Here is a 23010-nt window from a genome sequence, read left to right on the forward strand (position 1 = left end):
CCCTTCTTTTTTCCTTAATAGTTCTCTGTCTTCTTTTCTTTCCTCCTTCCTTTCTTTTCTTCCTTTTCCTTTCTCTCTTTCCTTTCTTCTCTGTTCTTTCCCTCCTCTTCCCTTCCTTCCCTCCCTTTGTTCCCTTCTTCCTTTTATTCTTTTCTTCCTTTCTTCATTTCTTATTTATATCACTACTTAGTCACTCACCTATTCCCCATTCCTTAATAAAAGACTTTCTCTGTAATATATAAAGTCAAACCAATTATTGGTCATATTTAACAATGGATGCCGTATTCTTCTCCTGACAATCACTTTTCTGCCATGATTCAGGAAGTGTGAGTCATTATTAATCTTCTAAAGTCATCATTGATTACCATGTTAATGATAATTCTAAAGTTTTTTGGAGTAGTTCACAAAATGTTGCAATGCTCTTTATGCACAAGAATTGTTTTATTCTGGAAATATTTGCTCAGTTAACCAACCTCTGTTACCTTCTGGGGTCTTTTCCCAGTATATCATCCAGTTGTTATTTATAAGACCATTTGATTTTAATGTTGCAAATGATCTTAGAGTTCATCTAGTTTCCCAGCTTCATTATAAAGAAGCCAAGGTCCTAAGTGATTTTCCAAGATCACAGAAGTAACTTGGATCCAGATATTCTGAATCCACATTCACCTTATTTGTAAAACCCTTCCTAAGTTTGTAAAATTCTTACTATAAGTTATGGATACTGAACTGCTTACACAATTAAATCCTCTATATCCCCAAGTATTTATACATTTGGAATTGGCCTGAATATTTTTATAATGTACTTTTAAATGCTCTTCCCTAAAACTATGTGGACCAAATGCCTAACTAAAAACCCAGATTTCCAAGAGATCCATAAGGTTTATTTGCAGAGGTTAGCAATTTACCTAACAATTTAGTTCAGACAAGCCAGGGAAAACAAGAGAAACAAGTGAATCCTTTATGTTCAACATGGAACATATGTTGACACAGTTTGATAGAAACATTATGCACTCACATCACTGCTATGGTTCCATAGTAGTCCCTTCATAAGCATCTGAAAGAACTATATCAGGATCTCATAAATCACATGCTATATTCCCCTGCTACACAGAGCATAGCGTGTTTGATAATAGGATATTGGACAATATCAAATTCTCAAAGGGGGGGCATGACATGGTTGTGGTGGGCATGATATATATTCAATGTGGGGATAAAAGGGGCAACATTTTAGTCTTAAATATACCCATAACATCTTTAAGTTGAGCAGCTTGAATATATGTAGCCTTAACTACTTCTGTTTTGAGGTTTTGGGGCTGGATTGTCTCTTCAGATTGATATAATTCTTTCATTTTTTAAAAATGTCATTAATGAAGTAAGTGTACTGGAAAATAAATGCAACTTTATTTTTGTCAATTTTTTAGTCAAGCAAAAGACAGAATGTTTCAGGTGGTATTATGGATAGGAGGGAGTTAAATTGTGGGAAGTGATAGATCCCAGGAGGTTTCACTGAAGTGGTCATTGGAGCAATTGGATAAGGACAGCTTTTATAAGAGAAAAGGGTAAAGTAATACTGACAAAAGCTCAGTTAGTAGGCAACAAACATATCATGCTAAGCAATGGAAAAACTCTGAATGATTATTGTCTTCAAATATTTGAAAGGTTATCATTTGAAAGAGGTTTTAAATTTGTTCTGCTTATCCCTAGAAGATAGAGCAAGGTGAGATATGTGAAAACTACAAGGTAGCTAATTTTGGCTCAAAGTAATAAAAAATTTAGAAGAAGAAAAGCTGTTCAAAGTAGACCTCAATATGCGTTAGTGGGTTCCCCATCACTTCAAATAGATGCTGGGTGGCCACTCATTGGGGACATTGTAAATCAATTTCCTCTGCAGATATCAACTGCATTAGATGTTTTTTAAGGTCTCTTAGGGCTAAGTTATTCACTGACTTTATGATTCATGAAAGAAAAGATATTTCAATTTATCATATACACAGTCTCATTAATTTGAGTATTCCTCATATGTAATAAAGATTAGAATTGTTTTGTTTGGCCCCCAAGGGCAAAACTAGAAGCAACAAATTAAATTTTGGAGTAGATGGATGAAGGGGAATTGGCTTGTAAAGATGCCAATGTTGCCTCCTTGTAAAGTGGAAAAAAGCCTTAATAAATACATCATCCCAAAACAGAATAAATTTCCTCAGAAAGTATTTGATTTTCTACCATGAGTGATTTTGAAGCTGAACTTATACCACCACTTGTTAAAACAGAATAAAGTGGATTACTGTTAGTTAAGGGCTGGATTGGACAATCTCTGAGATCAGAAGATCATAGATTTTGAGTTGAAAGAAAGTTAAAGGTCATTTATTCCAATTCCTTCATTTTTAGATCAGGAAACTGAAGCTCAGAGATGTGGTCACAAAGACAAAAGTGTAGAAATGGGATTTTCTCTACTCCAAATATAGCAGTGAATCTCAGATTAAAAGATCCTATGATTCCAGAAAGAGGACATGCTTCAGGTAATCTGTGATTTCATCAGTGTGAACATGATTTCCATTGGTACAAACTATTATCTGCCCATACCTTCCTTCTCTCACCAGTGCACCTCTTATTCATGTCCTCCCTTAAATCCTCATATTTACCTTCTGTTTAACTTGTTAGAGGCCTTATTCTGTCTTTTTTTTTTTTTTTGATATTTTATGGACAACAGTAAGCACTTAGACTGCTCATCTGTTATCTCTCACTACACAGTTATTTTATCCATCCCCTTTGCAATATTACAAGATAGGGTTGGAATTATTTTAATTACCCATAACTGCTTTTTTTGGCTTTTTTACTTATCTTATAATTTGATATTATCAATCTTGTTACAATTGGTCAATAACCTGTACAGAGATAGCTGTTTTGGAAGTGACCAAGTGCCCACAAAATAATGTTTCTAGTTGCCTTTAGATACATTATGAAGAAAATGTTGCCAATTCTTTTATTTGTTTCTTCACAGAAAACCTGTGAAATTTAGCTGCAAGATAATATATGTAAAGTGTTTCACAAACTTAAAGTACTATTTAAATATTTGTTATTATAATGTCTTCTGGTATTCATTTATTCAGAATGTCAACTGATATGATTTTATTCTCCTAGAACTATGCCAACTCAATAGTTTTTAAGCAAGGATCCCATGTTTAGAATGAAATAAAATATTTTGAAGTATTAAGTTAACTGCTAAAACTCTGTATATGAATAATCTGTGCCCAACAAGCAATTAGTCAACACACTACCTCAGAACCTTATCAATATGGACAGCCACCTTGTATACTAGACTCTGATAGATGAACTTTTGCCTTTTCCAGAACAAAAAAGTTGGGCCTGGAATAAGGAAGATCTGAGTCAAATCTGTCTTCACTCATTTTACTAGCTATGAAACTTTGGGGGAATTCATAGAACTTCATTAAGCCTTAGTTTCCTCATCTGTAAAATCAGTTAATAGTAACATCTACTTCTCAAAGTTGTTATGAAGATAAAATCAAATCATTTTTGTAAAGAATTTTGCAAACTTCAAATTATATAAGTGTTAATTACTGTTGTTGCTGATGGTGTTCCTTGTCATTACTACACCATATAATCTAGGGCAGGGATCCTCAAACTTTTTAAATAAGGGGCCAGTTCACTGTCCCTCAGATTGTTGGAGGGCTGGAGTATAGTGAAAACAAAAACTATGAACAAATTCCTATGCACGCTGCATATATCTTATTTTGAAGTGAAGAAACAAACCGGGAACAAATACAATATTTAAAAGGAAGTAAACTTAAATCAACAAACTTACCAGTATTTCAATGGGAACTATGGGCTTGCTTTTGGCTAATGAGATGGTCAATGTCTGATTCCAGATTTGTCACTGCTAGTCGTAACAAGTGATGCAAGTGTGCATCCATTAGTCTTGATCTGGTTGGAGATTTCAAATGTTTCATTCTAGAAAAAGTCTATTTACAGACATAAGTGCTGCCAAAGATGGTTGCCATTTTGAGTGCATGGTTCCTGAGATGAGGATATGTCTCAGAGGGGAGAGATGCATAGAAATTATGACAGCTGCTTGACTTGAATGTGTCTTTCAGAGAGTCACAATTCTGCAGTTCAGCCAGCTCCATTTGGTAAATTGTATCCACATTTTCAATGTCAATAGAAAATGGGTTATGGAAAAGCTGTATGTCCTGTTCATGGAGATGAAGCTCTTTAAATTAAATTGGAACTCCTTTTGCAATTTTTCCAGTGAATCCACACATGTTTTGTTTGAGAATGTAATCAGCAGTTTTTCTGCTAACAGATTTTGAGTTGTGGGGAAATGGAAGAAGTATTCCTCCTTCACTTGTTTGATGAGGAGGCCTAATTTTACTTCAAATGCTTTGACATGTGATTGCATATCTCAGATGAGCTTCCCCTTTCCTTGAAGTTGCATATTGAAATTGTTGAGTAACTCTGTTACATCTGTCAGAAAGGCAAGGTGCCATTTCCATTCTGCATCATTGAACTCTGGTACTTCTTTGTTTTTTGAAAGCAGAAAAAATCTGTGGAAGTAAGTCATAGAAACATTTCAAAACTCTCCCTCGACTCAGCCAATGGACTTCTATGTGATATAGAACATCTTCATACTCAACATTTAGCTCAGACAGAAATTCCTGAAATTATCTGTGATTTAGTGCATTAGTTCTAATGAAATTAACACAAGATGCCACAATTTTCATAACAGAGTTCTACTTCAGTGATTTACTATACATCGCTTGTTGGTGGATGAGGCAGTGTATGGCTATTGGATGAGTTTATGTTTGTCCATCTCTTGGTTAATGCAATCAATTACTCCTTTCTTAGACCCCATCATACTAGGAGCACCATCAGTTGTCATGCTGGCTAGTTTAGCCCAGTTCAGCTCCAAACTATTCATAGTTTGGCAAATCTTTTCAGAGATATCCTCTCCTGTAGTTGTTCCTTTGATGCTTTGCAGTGCATCAAGCTCTTCTATAACTTCAAAATAATCATTCATCCCACAAATAAAAATTAGAAGTTGTGCAGAATCACAAACATCACTGCTTTCATTGAGTGCCAAGGAAAAATATGAAACTTTTTTATGGAGTTTTGCGAATGCTGATGCAGATTGTCTCCCATTTCTTCAATTCTCCATGTAATTGTAGGTCCTGAAAGACTCACTGTACTAAATAAATCAGCCTTCTCTGGCTTTGACAACAGAAAGAAGGCATTCTTTAACAAATTCTCCCTCCACGAATGGTCTGCCAGTGCATGCTATTAGCTTGGCAACTTGAAAACTTGCTCTCAGTGATGAACTATTTAGTTGCTTCTGCTTCACAAAAATATTTTGCTGAGTTGTCAATGTATTTTTCAGTTTTAATATTTTATCTTTTCTCACTTCTCCAATCAAACAATCATATTTATCTTTATGTTGAGTTTCAAAGTGTCCAAGAAAATTATATTCTTTGAACACAGACACTATATTCTGGCATATCAGACATACAGCTCTTTCCTTGTACCGCATGAAAAAGTAATCTTAAGTCCACTGTTCTTTGAATATCCTACACTCCAAGTCAGTTTTTCTTTTTCTTGACATCATTATTTCCTAGGGATTCCAAATTTCTATTAGTAAAATACATATATATATATATATATATATATATATATATATATATATATATATATATATATATGTCTCCAGTGCTACAAAAACAATATACCAGCAATAACTTTGCCCACACAGAGACATACAGACTACAATGCCCAACTTCCTCCAAGCTGCCTCTGTGCTGTAATGCCTCCATTTCCCACACTCTCCCGCTCTTCATACTCTCACTTCTGACCTTCACTGCTGCAGAAAATCCCCCCTGCAACAGCTGTGACATGCGCAGCATGCACTGTACATCCCCCACGCCTGTCTGTTGTGGTGGCTGCTATTACTGTTCAAGGCCGTGGGCTATCAGTTCTCCATCTTCTGCATCTCTCTCCCTTCCTCACACCACACACCCTGGCCTGAAAACTCACCACACCTCGGTATTGCCTCACACTCTGTCTCCACCACCTCAGCCCAGTGCTGGAAGTGTGCGTTGCTACTGCGAGTTTAGGTGGAATGTCACTTCCGGTCTGATTTTGCCATAACCCAGCAGACCACATAAAGGTCCTTAGCAGGCTGCATCTGGCCTGTGGGCCATAGTTTGAGGATCCCTGATCTAGGGTATACTCTTCTTCTCCTCCCACTTTTAGGTCCCATTTGTATGTTACCTTTCCCCACTACAGTGTGAGCACTTTTTCTTTGTTATATGGGACAGGCTCTAAGGGAGAGTTGCAGGAAGGGAAGAAAGCTAGGAGAAAAGCAGTCAATATAAAAAATAAAGATATCAATAACATTGATTTCACAAAAGAAAAATTTTAAAGAATTGAAAGTTCCTTGGGGGGCGGAGCCAAGATGGCAGAGAAAACATATGTTTCATTATGAGCTCCCCTTCTACCTCACTATTCAGCCTCTGAAATAGTGCTTGATGGTAAAATCCATGACTATTAGGAGTACAACAAATTACCAGCAGAAAATAAACTGGAAGATCCCCAGAAAAGGTCTGTCTTGATTGGGCAGGAGGAGGCCACTGCAGGCAGGAAGGCAAAACATGGAGGATAGTGTGTGCTGAGTGAACCGGGGGCAGGGCACTGCCTCCAAGGGTGGAGAATTTTCAGGGAGGCTTTACCACAGGTTGGCTCTTCTGCTTTGGTTGCAAAGCAGTAGATCAGCAGAGAAGTTACACAAAGGCCAAAGATAGAGTGTACCCCAAAATGCCAGAGTTTCACAGAATCTGGCCACACCCACTCAGCACCTGGAGGGACTCAGTATGACCACAGCGTAGCTGCATTCCACAGTGAGGGCTTTTCCCAGGGAAGTCACACTTCCTCAGTGGGGAGGAGGCAATCTGCCCGGGGCAGTCACACATCCGGCAGCCCACCCACTCTTCAAAGACTGTTTATAGGACAGTTACTGTCTATCTATCACTGCTCTGTAGAGGAAGCTGGGAACCTCCTTGCCCTGAAGGGCTTTTAAAAAAAATGAGTAAAAAAGCAAAGCTAGCTCTATCTATAGATACTTTCTTTTTTATATATATAACTTTTTGTTTACAAGTTATACGTATGGGTAATTTTATAGCATTGACAATTGCCAAACCTTTTGTTCTAATTTTTCCCTTTCTTGCCTCCATCCCCTAAACCGATGGCAGGTTGACCAATACATGTTAAGTAGGTTAAAGTGTAAATTAAATACAATATAAGAATACATGTCCTAACAGTTATTTTGCTGTACAAAAAGAATCAGAGTTTGAAATAATGTACTATTAGCCTGTGAAGGAAATCAAAAATGCACGCGGACAAAAATAAAGGGATTGGGAATTCTATGTAATGGTTCATATTCATCTCCCAGAGTTCTTTGGCTGGGTATAGCTGGTTCAATTTATTACTGCTCTATTGGAGCTTATTTGGTTCATCTTATTGTTGAAGAGGGCCACATCCATCAGAATTGATCATCAGATAGTATTGTTGTTGAAGTATATAATGATTTCTTGGTCCTACTCATTTCACTCAGTATCAGTTCATGTAAGTATCTCTAGGCCTTTCTCAAAACCTCCTGCTAGTCATTTCTTATCAAACAATAATATTCCATAATATTCATATACCACAATTTACTTAACCATTCTCCAATTGATGGACATCCTTTCATTTTCCAGCTTCTAGCCACTACAAACAGGGCTGCCACAAACATTTTGGCACATACAGGTCCCTTTCCTTTCTTTAGTATCTCTTTGGGGTATAAACCCAGTAAAAACACTGCTGGATCAAAGGGTATGCACAGTTTGATAACTTTTGGAGAATAGTTCCAAATTGCTCTCCAGAATGACTGGATGTATTCACAATTCCACCAACAATGTATTAGTGTCTCTGTTTTCCCACATCAACTCCAACATTCCACATGATCTTTCCCTGTCATTCTAGTCAATCTGACAGGTGTGTAGTGTTATCTCAGAGTTATCTTAATTTGCATTTCACTGATTAATAATGACTTGGAGCATATTTTCATATGGCTAGAAATAGTTTCAATTTCTTCATCTAAGAATTGTCTGTTCATATCCTTTGACCATTTATCAGTTGGACAACAGCTTGATTTTGTATAAATTAGAGTCAATTCCATATAGATTTTGGAAATGAGGCCTTTATCAGAACCTTTGACTGTAAAAATGTTTTCCCAGTTTATTGCTTCCCTTCTAATCTTCTCTGCATTACTTTTGTTTGTACAAAAACTTTTCAATTTGATATAATCAAAATTTTCTCTTTTGTGATCAGTAATGGTCTCTAGTTCTTCTTTGGTAATAAATTCCTTTTTCTTTCACAGGTCTGAGAGGTAAGTTATCCTTACCTCTTCTAATTTATTTATAATCTCATTCTTTATGTCTGGGTCATGAACCCATTTTGACCTTATCTTGGTGTACAGTGTTAAGTTGGGTCAATGCCTGGTTTCTGCCATATAAATTTCCAATTTTCCCAATAATTTTTGTCACATAGTGAGTTCTTATTGCAGAAACTGGGGTCTTTGGGTTTCTCAAACACTAGATTATTAAAGTTATTGGCTATTTTGTCCTTTGAACCTAACCTATGCAATTGATCAACTAGTCTATTTCTTAGCCAGTACCAAATGGTTTTGGTAACCGTTGCTTTATAATATAATTTTAGATCTGGTACAGCTAGGCCACCTTCATTTTATTTTTTTTAAATTAATTCCCTTGAAATTCATCACCTTTGTTTTTCCATATGAACTTTGTTGTTATTTTTTCTAGGTCATTAAAATAGTTTTTTGGGAGTATGATTGGTATAGCACTAAATAGATTACTTTAGGTAGTATTGTCATCTTTATTATCTTTGCTTGCCCTTTCCAAGAGCATTTAATATTTTTTCCAGTTGGTTAGATTAGACTTAATTTCTATGGAAAGCATTTTGTAGTTTTGCTCATAAAGTTTCTGATTTTCCCTTGGCAGATAGATTTCTAAATATTTTATACTATCAGTAGTTACTTTAAATGGAATTTCTCATAGTAAGTCTAACTGTTGGATTTTGTTAGTGATATATAAGAATGTTGGTGACTTCTGTGGGTTTATTTTGTATCTTGCAACTTTGCTAAAGGTATGGAATATTTCTAGTAACTTTTTAGTAGAATCTCTGGGGTTCTCTAAGTATACCATCATATCATCAGCAAAGAGTGATAATTTGGTTTCCTCACTGCCTATTCTTATTCCTTTAATCTCTTTCTCAACTCTTATTACCAAAGCTACCATTTCTAATACAATATTGAATAGTAATGGTGATAATGGGCAATCTTGTTTCACTCCTGATCTTACTGGGAATGGTTACAATTTGTCCCCATTATGTATTATGCTTACTGATGGTTTTAAATAGATACTACTGATTAAAGAAAAAGTCCATTTGTTCCTATACTCTCAAGTGTTTTTATGGGGATGGATGTTGGATTTTATCAAATGCTTTTTCTGCATCCATTGAGATAATCATATGTTTTTTGTTCATTTGGTTATTAATATGGCCAATTATATTGATAGTTATCCTAATATTGATTCAGCCCTGCATTCCTGGTATAAATCCTACTTGATCATGAGGTATTATCCTGGGGATGATTTTCAGTAGTCTTTTTGTTAATATCTTATTTAAGATTTTAGCATCAATATTCATTAGGGAGATTGGTCTATAATTTTCTTTCTATATTTTCAACTGGACAGTACCATGTCTGTGTCATAAAAGGAATTTGGTAGGAATCCTTCATTCCCTATTTTTTTCAAATAGTTCATATAGCATTGGGGCTAATTGTTCTTTAAATGTTTGGTAGAATTCACATGTAAATCCATTTTTTCCTGGGTATTTTTTTTAGAAAGTTAATTGATAGCTTGTTCTATTTCTTTTTCTGAAATGGGACTATTTAAGCAGTTTACTTCCTCCTCTGTTAATCAGGGAAGCCTATATTTTTGGAGGTAGTCATCCATTTCACTTAGGTTATCAAATTCATTGGCATAAAGTTGGGCAAAGTAACCCCTTATTTTTTTCTTTAATTTCCTCTTCATTGGTGGAAAGTTCTGACTTTTTCATAATTAAGAATACTAATTTGATTTTCCTCTCTCCTTTTTCTAATCAGATTTACCAAATGTTTATCATTTTTTTGGTTTTTTCATAAAACCAAATTTTAGTTTTATTTATTAGTTCAATAGCTTTTTTTGCTTTCAATATTATTAATTTCTCCTTTTAATTTTAGAATTTCAAGTTTAGTAATTGATTGGGGGTTTTTAATTTGGTTTTTTCTAGCTTTTTAAGTTGCAAGTTCAATTCATTGATCTTCTCTTTCTCTGTTTTATTCAAGTAAGCCTCTAAGGATATAAAATTTCCCCTTACAACAGCTTTGGCTGTATCCCACAGATTTTGTCATTATCTTGAGTGAAATTATTAATTGTGGCTATAATTTGCGGTTTCACCCAATCATTCTTTAAGATGAGATTATTTAGTTTCCAATTACTTTTTGGTCTATTTACTCCTGACTTTTTGTTGAATGTAGCTTTTGTTGCATTGTGATCTGAAAAGAAAGCATTTACTATTTCTGCCTTTCTGCATTTAATTTTGAGGACTTTATGTCCTAATATATGGTCAATTTTTGTGTAGGTTCTATGAACTGCTGAGAAGAAAGTATACTCCTTTGTGACACCATTCAGTTTTTTCCAAAGATCTATCATACTAATTTTTCTAATATTCTATTTACCTCTTTAATTTCTTTCTTATTTGTTTTGTGGTTTAATTTATCTAATTCTGAGAGTGCAAGATTGAGATCTCCCACTATTATAGTTTTGCTATCTATTTCTTCTTGCAACTCTCTTAACTTCTCTTTAGGAATTTAGATGCTATGCCACTTGGTGCATATATGTTTAATACTGATATTGCTTCATTGTCTATAGTACCACTTAGCAAGATATAGTTCCCTTCCTTATCTCTTTTAATTAGATCAATTTTGCTTTTTCTTGATCTGAGATAAAAATGGCTACCCCTGCTTTTTTGACTTTACCTGAAGCATAATAGATTCTGCTCCAGCCTTTTTCCTTTACTCTGTATATATATTTATATGTCCCTGTTTTAAATGTGTTTCCTTTAAAAAACATATTGTAGGGTTCTGACTTTTGACCCAGTCTGCTATCCACCTCCACTTTATGTGAGAGTTCATCCCATTTACATTTACAGTTAAAATTACTAATTCTGTATTTCCTGCCATCCTAATATCCCCAAATTATGCTTTTCTTTTTCTTGCCCTCCTTCCCTCCTTCCCTAGTATTAAACTTATTGGTCCCACTTGTGTCACACAGTTCTCCCTCTTTAGTATCCCTCCCTCCTCCCTTTGAATCCCTTCCCCTTTCTTGTACCCTTCCCTTATTATGCTTTTTCCTCTTCCTTTTTTCTCTCCCACTTTTTAATGAGCTGAGAGAAGATTCTCTGTAAAATAAATATGTCAATTATTTTCTGTTTGAGCCAACTCTGATGAGAATAAGATTCACACAATGTTCCTCCCCCTAAGTTCCCTCAGATATGATAGGTTTCCTTTGTTGCATTGTGGGATGTAGTTTCCCTCTTTTTATCTCCCCCTTTCCCTTTTTCTGACACTATTCCCTTTCCATTTCTATTTCCTTTTTTTATGTTATATCTGTAAAATCAAATTATGCATGTGTTTTTTTGCATATCCTCAACAGAAACACATTTTCAAGATTTCCTTTTACCTTTTTCTGCTTCTCTTGAGTCCTATGGTTGGAGGTAAAATTTTTTGTTTAACTCTGGCTTTTTCCTTAGAAACAAATGGAATTCCTCTGCTTCATTAAATGTCCATCTTCTTCCATGGAAAAAAAGTACTCAGCTTAGCTGGGAAGTTTATTCTTGGCTGCATTGCAAGTTCTTTTGCCTTTCAGAATATCAGATTCCTGGCCCTTCGATCCTTTAATATTGAGGCAGCCAGATCTTGCGTGACCCTTACTGTGGCACCTCAGTATTTGAATTGTTTTTTTCTGGCTGCTTGTATTATTTTTTCTTTAGTCTGAAAATTCTATAATTTGGCCACAGTATTTCTTGGAGTTTTTATTTTAGGGTCTTTTTCACAAGGTATTCGATGAATTCTTTCAGCACCTATTTTACCTTCTGGTTCTATTGCTTCTGGGCAGTTCTCTTTGATGATTTCCTGTAAAATAGTATTTAGGCTCTTTTTTTCATTAAAATTTTTGGGTAGTCCAATGATTCTCAGGTTATCTCTCCTAGATCTATTTTCCAGGACTGTTGTTTTTCCAAGTAAATATTTGACATTTTTTCCAATCTTTCACTTTTTTTGGTTTTGCTTGACTGATTCTTGATGTCTCAATGAATCAGTCATTTCTATTTGTTCAGTTCTGATTTTTAGTGAGTTATTTTCTTCAATAGCTTTTTTTTTTTTTTTTTTTACTTCTTTTACTATATATCCAATTGAGTTTTTAAATGAGTTGTTTTGCTCTATGGATTTTTTTTTCCATTTCTCTAATTTTTTAGTGAGTTATTTTCTTTCTCCTATTCACAAATCCTACTTTTTTTCAGAATTATTGATCTTTTCCAATTCATAAATTCTGTTGCCCTGCACTTCTTGGGAGTTTTTTACCTTTTCCAATTCACAGTTCAGGAAGTTGTTGCTCTCTTGCTTAGCTTCTCTTAACTTTCCCCATTTTTCTTCTAGTTCTCTTTTAAGGTTTTTAATAGTCTCTTCTAGGAGACCCTTTTGTGTTGGGGACCAACAATTGTCTGGAGACTTTCTGCTATTAGTCTCCTTGGGATTGAAAATCTGCTCTCTTTCGGTATAGAAGCTATCAATCATCCTATTGATTTTTTTACTCATTTTTAAAAGCCTCTAGGGTCTGCCTTCAGGGCCTGGAGGTTACCAGCTTCCTCTGCAGAGCAGTGATAGGTGTATGGATGGGTAGCTATCTTGACAACCACCTACAAAGAGCAGCAAAGTATGGGAGTACTCTGGGAAAGAGTTCCTCAGAAGTAACTCAAGCCTGCACTGTGGATCTGTGGAAGTGCCCTGCAAAGAACCCCACTGTGTGGGTTAATGGCTGCCCTGGGACTAGATGCTGATCAGTAAAAATTTTGCTACCCTAAGCCAACACCTGTCCTGGGGTAATGGGTATTAGTGACTAAGCAATGAATAGTTCTGCAGAGACTGGAAGTGTTTCTGCCCCAGGAAGCACAGTCATGCTGCCAAAGTTCTATTGCACCAAGCTGAGCCCCCACTGTGCGGATTAGAGGCTGCCCCGGGCTGTGCCCCACTGCTGTGCAGATTTGTAACTGCCCCTGCAAAAGCCCCGTACTGTAGAACATGGCTGCAGGGCTGGGTTACAGATCTGCCTGAGTCACTGCCGGTTTGGGGTGGTGATAGCCAGATCTTGTTAGGTTCTGGCGTTTTTTAAGAGAGTATCCTCTGTTTTTAGCTTTAATTTCCCTGCTGGTTTACTGCTTTCTAATTAAGGCAGAGCAGTTAGCCTATGGGAGACTCATCTCTAGCCACAGAGGTCACCCCCTGCTCCCTGGACGCTGGTCTCTCCCTACCTGTGCTGGTCTGTGAGGACAAACTTTTCCTGACGATCTTCTAGATTATTTTCAGCTAGTGAGTTGTTGTGCTTCTAATATTCATGGGTTTTACCAGTCAGGTGCTATTTTTGAGGCTGAATTTAATGGTTGTGAGGGCATGAGAGGAGCTTAGAAAGTCACATGTGCCTTCCCCGTCATCTTGGCTCCACCTTTATAGATAGCTTCTATACAGAGAGAGAACAGATTTCCAACACTGAGGAGACTGATAGGAGACAGTCTCCAGACAAAACCCTAAAGGGGGACATAACCTGGTCCCCACAAAACAAGGCTCTCCTAGAAGAAATTTTAAAAGAAGAAAAATGGGGAAAGAGAAGCTTTGTAGGAGAGTATGGAAAATGCATATAACTCAATAAAAGAAAGATTTGATAAACTGGAAAAAGAAAACAACTTCCTGTAATGTGTAAAAAAAGGTAAAGAACTCCCAGGGAAACAGAATTTGTGAATTGGAAAAGAGAAAGCACTCCCAGGAAAGTAGGATTTGTGAACTGGAAAAAAAGAATAACTCAAAATGGAAAAAAATTCCATAGTGCAAAACAACTCATTTAAAAATTCAATTAGACATATACAAAAAGAAGTTAAAAAAAAGTTAATGAAGAAAACAAGTCATTAAAAATCAAAACTGAACAAATGGAAATCAATGATTTGTTGAGATATTAATAATCATTCAAGCAAAACCAAAAAATGACAAAATTGAAAAAACATGTTAAATATCTACTTGGAAAAACAATAGACCTGGAAAATAGATCTAGGAGAGATAATATAAGGATTATTGGGCTCCCTGAAAATCATGATGAAAATTAAAAAAAAAAAAAAAGAGGCTAGACACTATCTTTCAGAAAAAAATCAAAGAGAATGGCGTGGATGTAATAGAATCAGAAGGTAAAATAGGCATTGAAATAATTCATCAAACACCTTCTGAAAGAGACCCCAAAATAAAAACTCCAAGGAATATTGTGGCTAAATTTCAGAACTATCAGACTAAGGGAAAAATATTATAAGCAGCTAGGGAAAAAAAAATTCAAATACCAAGGAGCCACAGTAAGGATCACTCAGGATCTAGTATCTACCACATTAAAGGATCTAAAGGCCTGAAATTTGATATTCCAAAATGCAAATGAACTTGGAATACAGCTAAGAAAAAACCACCCAGCTAAGTTGAGCATTTTCTTCCAGGTAAGATGATGGACAATCAATGAAATAGGTGAATTCCATTTATTCCTAAAGAAAAAAGCAGAGCGAAACAAAAAATTTGACCTCCAAATATAGGATTCGAGAGAAGCATAAAAAGATAAAGAGGACTCTTGAGCACTGTATGTCTATTGTCTATTTCTGATGTCAGAAATACAGTGCTCAAGAGTCCTCTTTATCTTTTTATGCTTCTCTCGAATCCTATATTTGGAGGTCAAAGTATAATTTAATTTTACTGTTATAATATTTTAAAAGGGGAATTAGAGTTGGAAAGTTGTATCAGACAAAGGGAAAAGTGGAGGTAAAAAGAAGGAAATTATATCTCATGAAGAGGAAAAGGAAACCTATCATATCTGAGGGAATTAAAGGAGGGGAAGGAACATTGTGTGAATCTTGCTCTCACCACATTTGACTTAAAGAGAAAATAATAAACATATTTGGTTTACAGAGAAACTTCTCTCACCTCATTAAAAAGTGGGAGGGAAAAAGGGAAAAGGAAAAGAGTAGGCCAAATTGAAGTGAATACAACATAATAAGGAAAAGATATAAGAAATGGGGAGGGACTCAAAGTGGGTGGGAGGGATTCTAAAGAGGGAGAGCTGTGTGAGGCAAGTGGTGCCTATAAGTTTAATACGGGAAGATGGTAAGGAGGAGAAAGAAAAAGAAACGTATAATGGGGGATAATAAGATGGCAGAAATGAACTCTCCCATAAATCATAATGGATAGCAGATTCCATCAAAAGCCAGAATCCTACAATATGTTACTTACAGGAAACACATTTAAAGCAAGGTGATACAGAGTAAAAATAAAAGGCTGGAGCAGAATTTATTAGGCTTCAGGTGAAGTTAAAAAAAAAAAAAAGCAGGAATATCTACCCTTATCTCAGATCAACAAAAAAACAAAAATTGAACTAATTAAAAGAGATAAGGAAGGAAATGATATCTTGCTAATGGGTAGCATAGATAATGAGGCAATATCAATATTAAACATATATACACCAAATAGTATAGTATTTAAATTCCTAAAGAAATTAAGAGTTGCAAGAAGAAATAGACAGCAAAACTATAGTAGTGGGAGATCTCAATCTTGCACTCTCAGAATTAGAAAAATCAAACCAAAAAACAAATAAGAAAGATGTTAAAGAGGTAAATAGAATGTTAGAAAAGTTATGTATATGATCTTTGGAGAAAACTGAATGGAGACAGAAAGAAATACACTTTCGTCTCAGTAGTTCATGGAACCTATACAAGAATTGATTATTTATTAGGACATAAAGACCTCAAAATTAAATGCAGAAAGGCAGAAATAGTAAATGCATTCTTTTTAGATCATGATGCAATAAAAACTACATTCAACAAAAAGATAGAAGTAAATAGACCAAAAGTTAATTGGAAACTAAATAATCTCATCCTAAAGAATGAATAGGTGAAACAACAAATCACAACATATACACAATAATTTCACCCAAGAGAATGACAACAATGAGACAACTACCAAAATGTGTAGGATGCAGCCATAGTGGTAACAAGGGAAAATTTTACATCTCTAGAGGCTTACTTGCATAAAATAGAGAAAGAGAAGATCAATGAATTGGGCTTGCAAATTAAAAAGCTAGGAAAAGAGCAAATTAAAAACCCCTCAATCAAATACTGAACTTGAAATTCTAAAATTAAAAGGAGAATTTTTAAAAATTGAAAGTAAAAGAAAACTATCAAAATAGATAAATCTTTGGCAAATTTGATTAGGAAAAGGAAAGAGGAAAATCAAATTGTAAGTCTTAAAAATGAAAAGGGAGAATTTTCCACCAATGAAGAGGAAATTAGAACAATAAATAGAAGTTACTTTGTTCAACTTTATGCTGATAAATTTGATAACCTAAGTGAAATAGATGACTATCTTCAAAAATATAACTTGCTCAGATTAACAGAGGAAGAAGTAAATTAGTTAAACAGTCCCATTTTAGAAAAAAGAAATAGAACAAGCTATTAATCAACTCCCCCAAAAAAATCTCCAGGGCTTTCTCTAAAATGGAAAAAGAAAAAGAAAAAAGAAAATCTGGAATGAGGGTTGAAAGACTAGGCCATGACTGAAATGTTTAACCAATAACAATAACAGTATTATAGTACTACTATTTGTGATGGGTATTATATTAAAGGCTAGGGATAAAAATAAAATATTAAAACATGATAACTGCCCTCATGATAAATGCCTTATAATATAATGGCCACAATAATAGAAAAACAAATTTGTGTGTGTGTGTGTGTGTGTGTGTGTGTGTGTGTGGGTAAAAGAAAGTTCCTTGATAGCAGCCCTGTTTGTAATGGCTAGAAACTGGAAAATGATTGGATGCCCATCAATTGAAGAATGGCTGGGTAAATTGTGGTATATGAACATTATGGAATATTATTGTTCTGTAAGAAATGACAAGCAGGATGAATACAGAGAGGACTGGCGAGACTTACATGAACTGATCCTAAGTGAAATGAGCAGAACCAGGAGATCATTATACACTTCGACAACGATATTGTATGAGGACATATTTTGATGGAAGTGGATTTCTTTGACAAAGAGACCTAACTGAGTTTCAATTGATAAATGATGGACAGAAACAGCTACACCCAAAGAAAGAACACTGGGAAACGAATGTGAACTATCTGCATTTTTGTTTTTCTTCCCGGGTTATTTTTACCTTCTGAATCCAATTCTCCCTGTGCAACAAGAGAACTGTTCGGTTCTGCAAACATATATTGTATCTAGGATATACTGCAATATATCTAACATATATAAAACTGCTTGCCATCTAGGGGAGGGGGTGGAGGGAGGGAGGGGAAAAATCGGAACAGAAACGAGTGCAAGGGATAATGTTGTAAAAAAAATTACCCTGGCATGGATTCTGTCAATATAAAGTAATTATTAAATAAAAATTAAAAAAAAAAAGAAAGTTCCTTGAGGATAGGAACTATTTTTTATTTGTGTTTCAGTACTTAGCACTTAGTACCTGACATATAATAAGTACTTAATATATTGTTTATTATTCATTCATTGGTAGTTGAAGAGAGAGAGAGAGAGAAATGAAGAGAGGGATTAATTAAAATGGGATAGAGATTATTTAGACTCACTACAAAAATGACATCCTAATGATACAGACAAATTTCTTCATATGAATGCTGTTAACCTTTAGGGATAATTGAGGAAAGACAAGTAACATTAGTCTACAAACAGAAAGAAAATGTTAAATCAGGTTTCAAAAAGGCAAACAAGTTGGTTTCTTCTAATTGCAAGTATTTCAATATTTTGATCACTAGAGAACTCCTAGGAATCATTTTTAAATAAGTGACTGTAAGCAACCAATAATATTAGTTTACATGTCTATAGAAAGTTCAGTTTTACAAATATAACTATCTGTTGAGTAGTGAAAATCACCTTTTCAAAGGTAAGGAGATTGAGAAGCAGTATCTTAAAACTAATAAACATGTAAACCAGGTTTTAATCTCTCATCTCTTGATTTTAGGTGCAGGGTCTGTTCTTCCACATTAGGCCATCACACTTAAAAAGATAAGGCAACCACCAATCTGCCATTCTCCTGGTTCATAACTTCAACATTACTCTCTCTGGCTATTTCCCCTCCTAATTTCTCTCCTAATTCCCCTCATTTCTCTTCTAATTTCCAATTAGTTGTCAAACCTTGGCACTTCTGCCTTCACAATACCTCCATCATCTTCTTGACACCCCCCAACTATCATTTTAGTTCATCCATTACTTTAAGCTCCCATCATCTTTTGCCTAAATTATTGTAACAGTGTCCTAATTGTTTTTCTTGCTTTAAGTTTCCCCACTTCAGCATATCATCTATCTTTCACACAAATGCCTAAATGGTTTTCCTTTGGTACTGACCTGATCATGTCAATTCCGCCTCCTCCAGCCCCTCACTCTATTCAATCAATTCTAGTAGCTTCCTATTGCTTCCCAAACCTCCTCTGTTTAATTTTTAACCTTTCATATCTTGGCTTCAAAATATTTTAACCAGACTCACTGTATACTACCCCTTACCCCAATGCCTACACTCTACAACCCAAACAAATTGGCCCTCTCTGTATTCTTTACATATGACTCCATCTCTCATCTTCTTCCTTTTGCCATGACAATCCCCAGTCTTTTGAATACACTTCCTGCTTACTTCCACTTCAAAGAATCTCCTCTTTCTTCAAAATGCAATTAAGGTGTCATTTACTACATTAAGCCTTTCCTATTCATCCCAACTGCTTAATATCTTATATTTAATTACTCTGTATTCATCATCTTTATATTTATTCTGTATACATTTCAATATTCATATATTATCTCTGCTGTTAGAACATAAGTTTCCTTAAGAGCAAAGATTGTTTCATTCATTGCATGCACACATGACACAGACAATGTCTGGCACATAGTAGTCACTTAATTAATGACTATTTGATTGAAAGTATGGATCTATTACCAACAAGTACTTACCAAAGTAAGTTCTCATTCTTTTTGACAGAATCACTAAACTAGTGGAACAAATTAATGCTGAGAGTATAATATAGTTATTACTTCTGTAAGTCATTCAAAAGTTTCTCATAATATAAAAGATGAAGAAATTAACCTAAATGATAATATCCTAATAATAACCTAGTACAGGTAGGTTAATTTGGAACTGATTGATTGATTAGACTTTTGATGAATGGATTTTTTTTTCAATCTGAAAGGAAGTCAATAATAACTCAAAAGATTACATGGATTTTGGGGAATCGTTTAGTAGAAAGAACACAAACTGTTGAGCCTGAGGACTTGGGTGTAAATCTCTGCCCTGATAATTTTCTTCTGTGTAACAATCTACCTAGGCCTCAATTTACTCATCTTATAAAATAAAAAGCTGCTTCTAAGTGTCCTTTTAAATCTAAAATCTATGGTTTGGGATCTTATTCTATGATCTTTCTGTTGGGACATGGCTCTTACTTTTAATAAATTTGACTCAGTTCCTTCTGTGTTTGAGAAATGAGGCCTTGTCAGAGAAATTTGCTTCAAAATTCTTTTTACAATTACTAATGCTAAGTATATTCCCTCCCCCATTTATTTTCTCTCTCTCCTTTCACCCTGTCCCTCCTCAAAAATGTATGCCCTCCCTCCCCTGTTATGCCCTCTTTTTTATCACTTTTTCCATAACCTATTCCCCTTTTATTTTCCTGCAGAGTAAGCTAGATTTCTATGCCCATATTGAGTATATGTTATTTCTTTTTTGAGCAAATTCTGATGAGATATTCACTCATCTTCTCTTCTCCCTCTTTCCTTCCAACTATAAAAGCTTTTTCTTGCTTATTTTTATGGCAGATAATCTGCACCATTCCAATTTTCCCTTTCCTCTTTTACCTCTTAATTTCATCATTTTTTCAAAAAGATATTGTTCCTTCATATTAACTCACATCTGTGCCCTCTGATTACTTCTAACTGCCATGATAAAGGAAAGTTCTAATGAGTTACAAGTATCATCCTGCCATGTAGGAATGTAAACAGATAAGCCTTATTAAGTCCTTATCACTTTCCTGATTACCTCCTTTTGCTTCTCCAGAATCCTATATCTGAAAATCAAATTTTCCATTCAGCTCTGGTCTTTCCATCACAAATGCTTGAAAATCCTCTTTTTCATTGAATGACCACCTTTTCCTCTGACAGATTATACTCAGTTTTGCTGAGTAGATGATTTTTTATTGTAATCCTAACTTTACTGCTCTCTAGAATTCCAAGCCCTTCCATTCTTTAATATAAAACTACTAAATCTTGTATTTTCCTGATTGTGGCTCCACTGTACTTGAATTGTTTCTTTTTGAATGCTTGCAATATTTTCTCCTTCACTTGGGAGTTCTAGAATTTGGCTATAATATCCCTGAGAATTTTCATTTGGGGATCTCTTTCAGGAGAGGAATGGTGGATTTTTTCAATTTCTATTTTCTTCTCTGGTCCTAGAATATTAGGACAGTTTTCCTAGATAATTTCTTGAAGGATGATGTCCAGGACATTCTTTTGATCATGACTTTCAGGTAGATCAATAATTTTTAATTATCTCTCCTAGATGTATTTTCCAGGTCAGTGGTTTTTCCAATGAGATACTTCACATTTTTCTATTTTTTTCTTTTTTCTTTTTTTAGTTCTACTTTATTGTATCTTGATTTTTCATAAAGTCATTGGCTTCCATTTGCTCAAGTATATATTTTAAGGAATTATTTTTCTCAGTGAGTTTTTGTAGCTCTTTCTCCAAATTTCCTATAATGCTTTTTAAGGCATTCTTTTCCTCATTAACTTTTTGTATTTCCTTTTGCACCACTCTCAATTCTTTTCTTAATTTACTGGAATCAGGTTCTGGGGTTGGGACTGGGATAGAGCTGGGTTCAGGGTGTGCTGGCATGGCCTGCACTAGGACTGCATTCTGGACTCCAACCCAGGTGTCATGGACCTTTGCTGATGAACTTCTAAATTGCCTTCAGCTGGAAAATATTCTACTCCATCTTTGTGGGTGTTCTAATGATCAAAAATGTGTTTAAAGTCATTATGTATATATATATATATACATATATATATATGTATATATATACATATATATATATACACACATACATATATATGTATACATATGTATATGTACATATACATATATATGTATGTGTGTGTGTGTGTGTGTGTGTGTGTGTGTATAAATAAACTCTATATCCCAAAGATTTTAGATGGATAAACAAATTAACTCTGAGGAATTAAAAAGACAGAATGGTAATGTCAACTAGAAGCATAATGATAAAATGTATGCAATATATAATATCCAGGTCACAGAAAATGTACATATCCTACTTCTACTTTTAAACACCGTGTCCCATAAAAAAATAGGTAATAAGATAAATTTAAACCCTTTAACCAGATTGGCTGTAACTGAAGATAGAATATAGTAATTTTAGAGCTTATCCTAAGTTGTTGTTCAGATGTATCCAATTCTTTGTGATTCCATTGGATTTTCTTGCTTAAGATACTAGTGTAGTTTGTCATTTCCTTCTCCAGCTCATTTTACAGATGGGGAACTGAAGCAAACAGGGTTAAGGGACTTGCCTAAGATCAAACAGTTAACTAGTGAATGAAGCCAGATTTAAACTCGGGTCTTTCTTACTCTAGGCCTAGGACTCCATCCACTCTACCAACAAGGTACTTGAAAAGTTTACCCTAAATTTAAGATTAGTCCTCCATGTCTCTCTCATCAAAACAAGTATAAAAAGAGATGGCTTTATAGAATAACACAAAACTACAATCTTTATATAGATCTCAGGGACAGATTCTTATTCTCCCAATATTATAAATAAAAAATATGGCAATCAGAGTTCAAGGGACTTTTCAAATCATGATCATGGGATACAGGTTACATGAGATGACAATCTGATATTCTTAATTTTATTTTATAACTTATTTGAGAATTTAAAGTCTCTGACCAAATCTTTCTAGAAAGTTTTTATTGCCAGTTACCTAAAAGCAAAGCAATAAAAATGTGCATGTGTGTATATATGTGTATTTACACATACATTATATATACACATTTACATAAAACACATATACATATATGGTATATACACATTTGTGCATATATACACATATGCACTGCACATGGGTAAATTTATGTCTATGGTAGGCTAAACATGGTGGCACACACATGTACTTCATGTTTCTAAGGATACTAAGACTAATGGATTACTTGAGTAATCATTGAATAATTTGCTGCATTTAGGACTAAAAGCGATCAGATATCTACACTAAACCCAGCACCATGATGGTAAACCCTGTGGAGAAGGGAGTTATCTATCAGACTTCCTTGGGAGAAACAAGCCAACCCAGATTAGGAAAAAAAAAGAGAAAATTAAAATTTTCATGTTAATCAATATTGGGATCAGGTCATCAGAGATTGTTGTACTTTCAGTCAGTATAATATACATACATATGTATATATGTACACAAAAGGGCAAGTGTGCTACAAATATGTCTGAATGTATGTATGTATATGAACATATACATTTCTATGTATTCAAAGAAACATTATATAACTT

This window comes from Antechinus flavipes, chromosome 1, assembly GCF_016432865.1.
Source record: "Antechinus flavipes isolate AdamAnt ecotype Samford, QLD, Australia chromosome 1, AdamAnt_v2, whole genome shotgun sequence".
Classification (NCBI taxonomy): domain Eukaryota; kingdom Metazoa; phylum Chordata; class Mammalia; order Dasyuromorphia; family Dasyuridae; genus Antechinus; species Antechinus flavipes.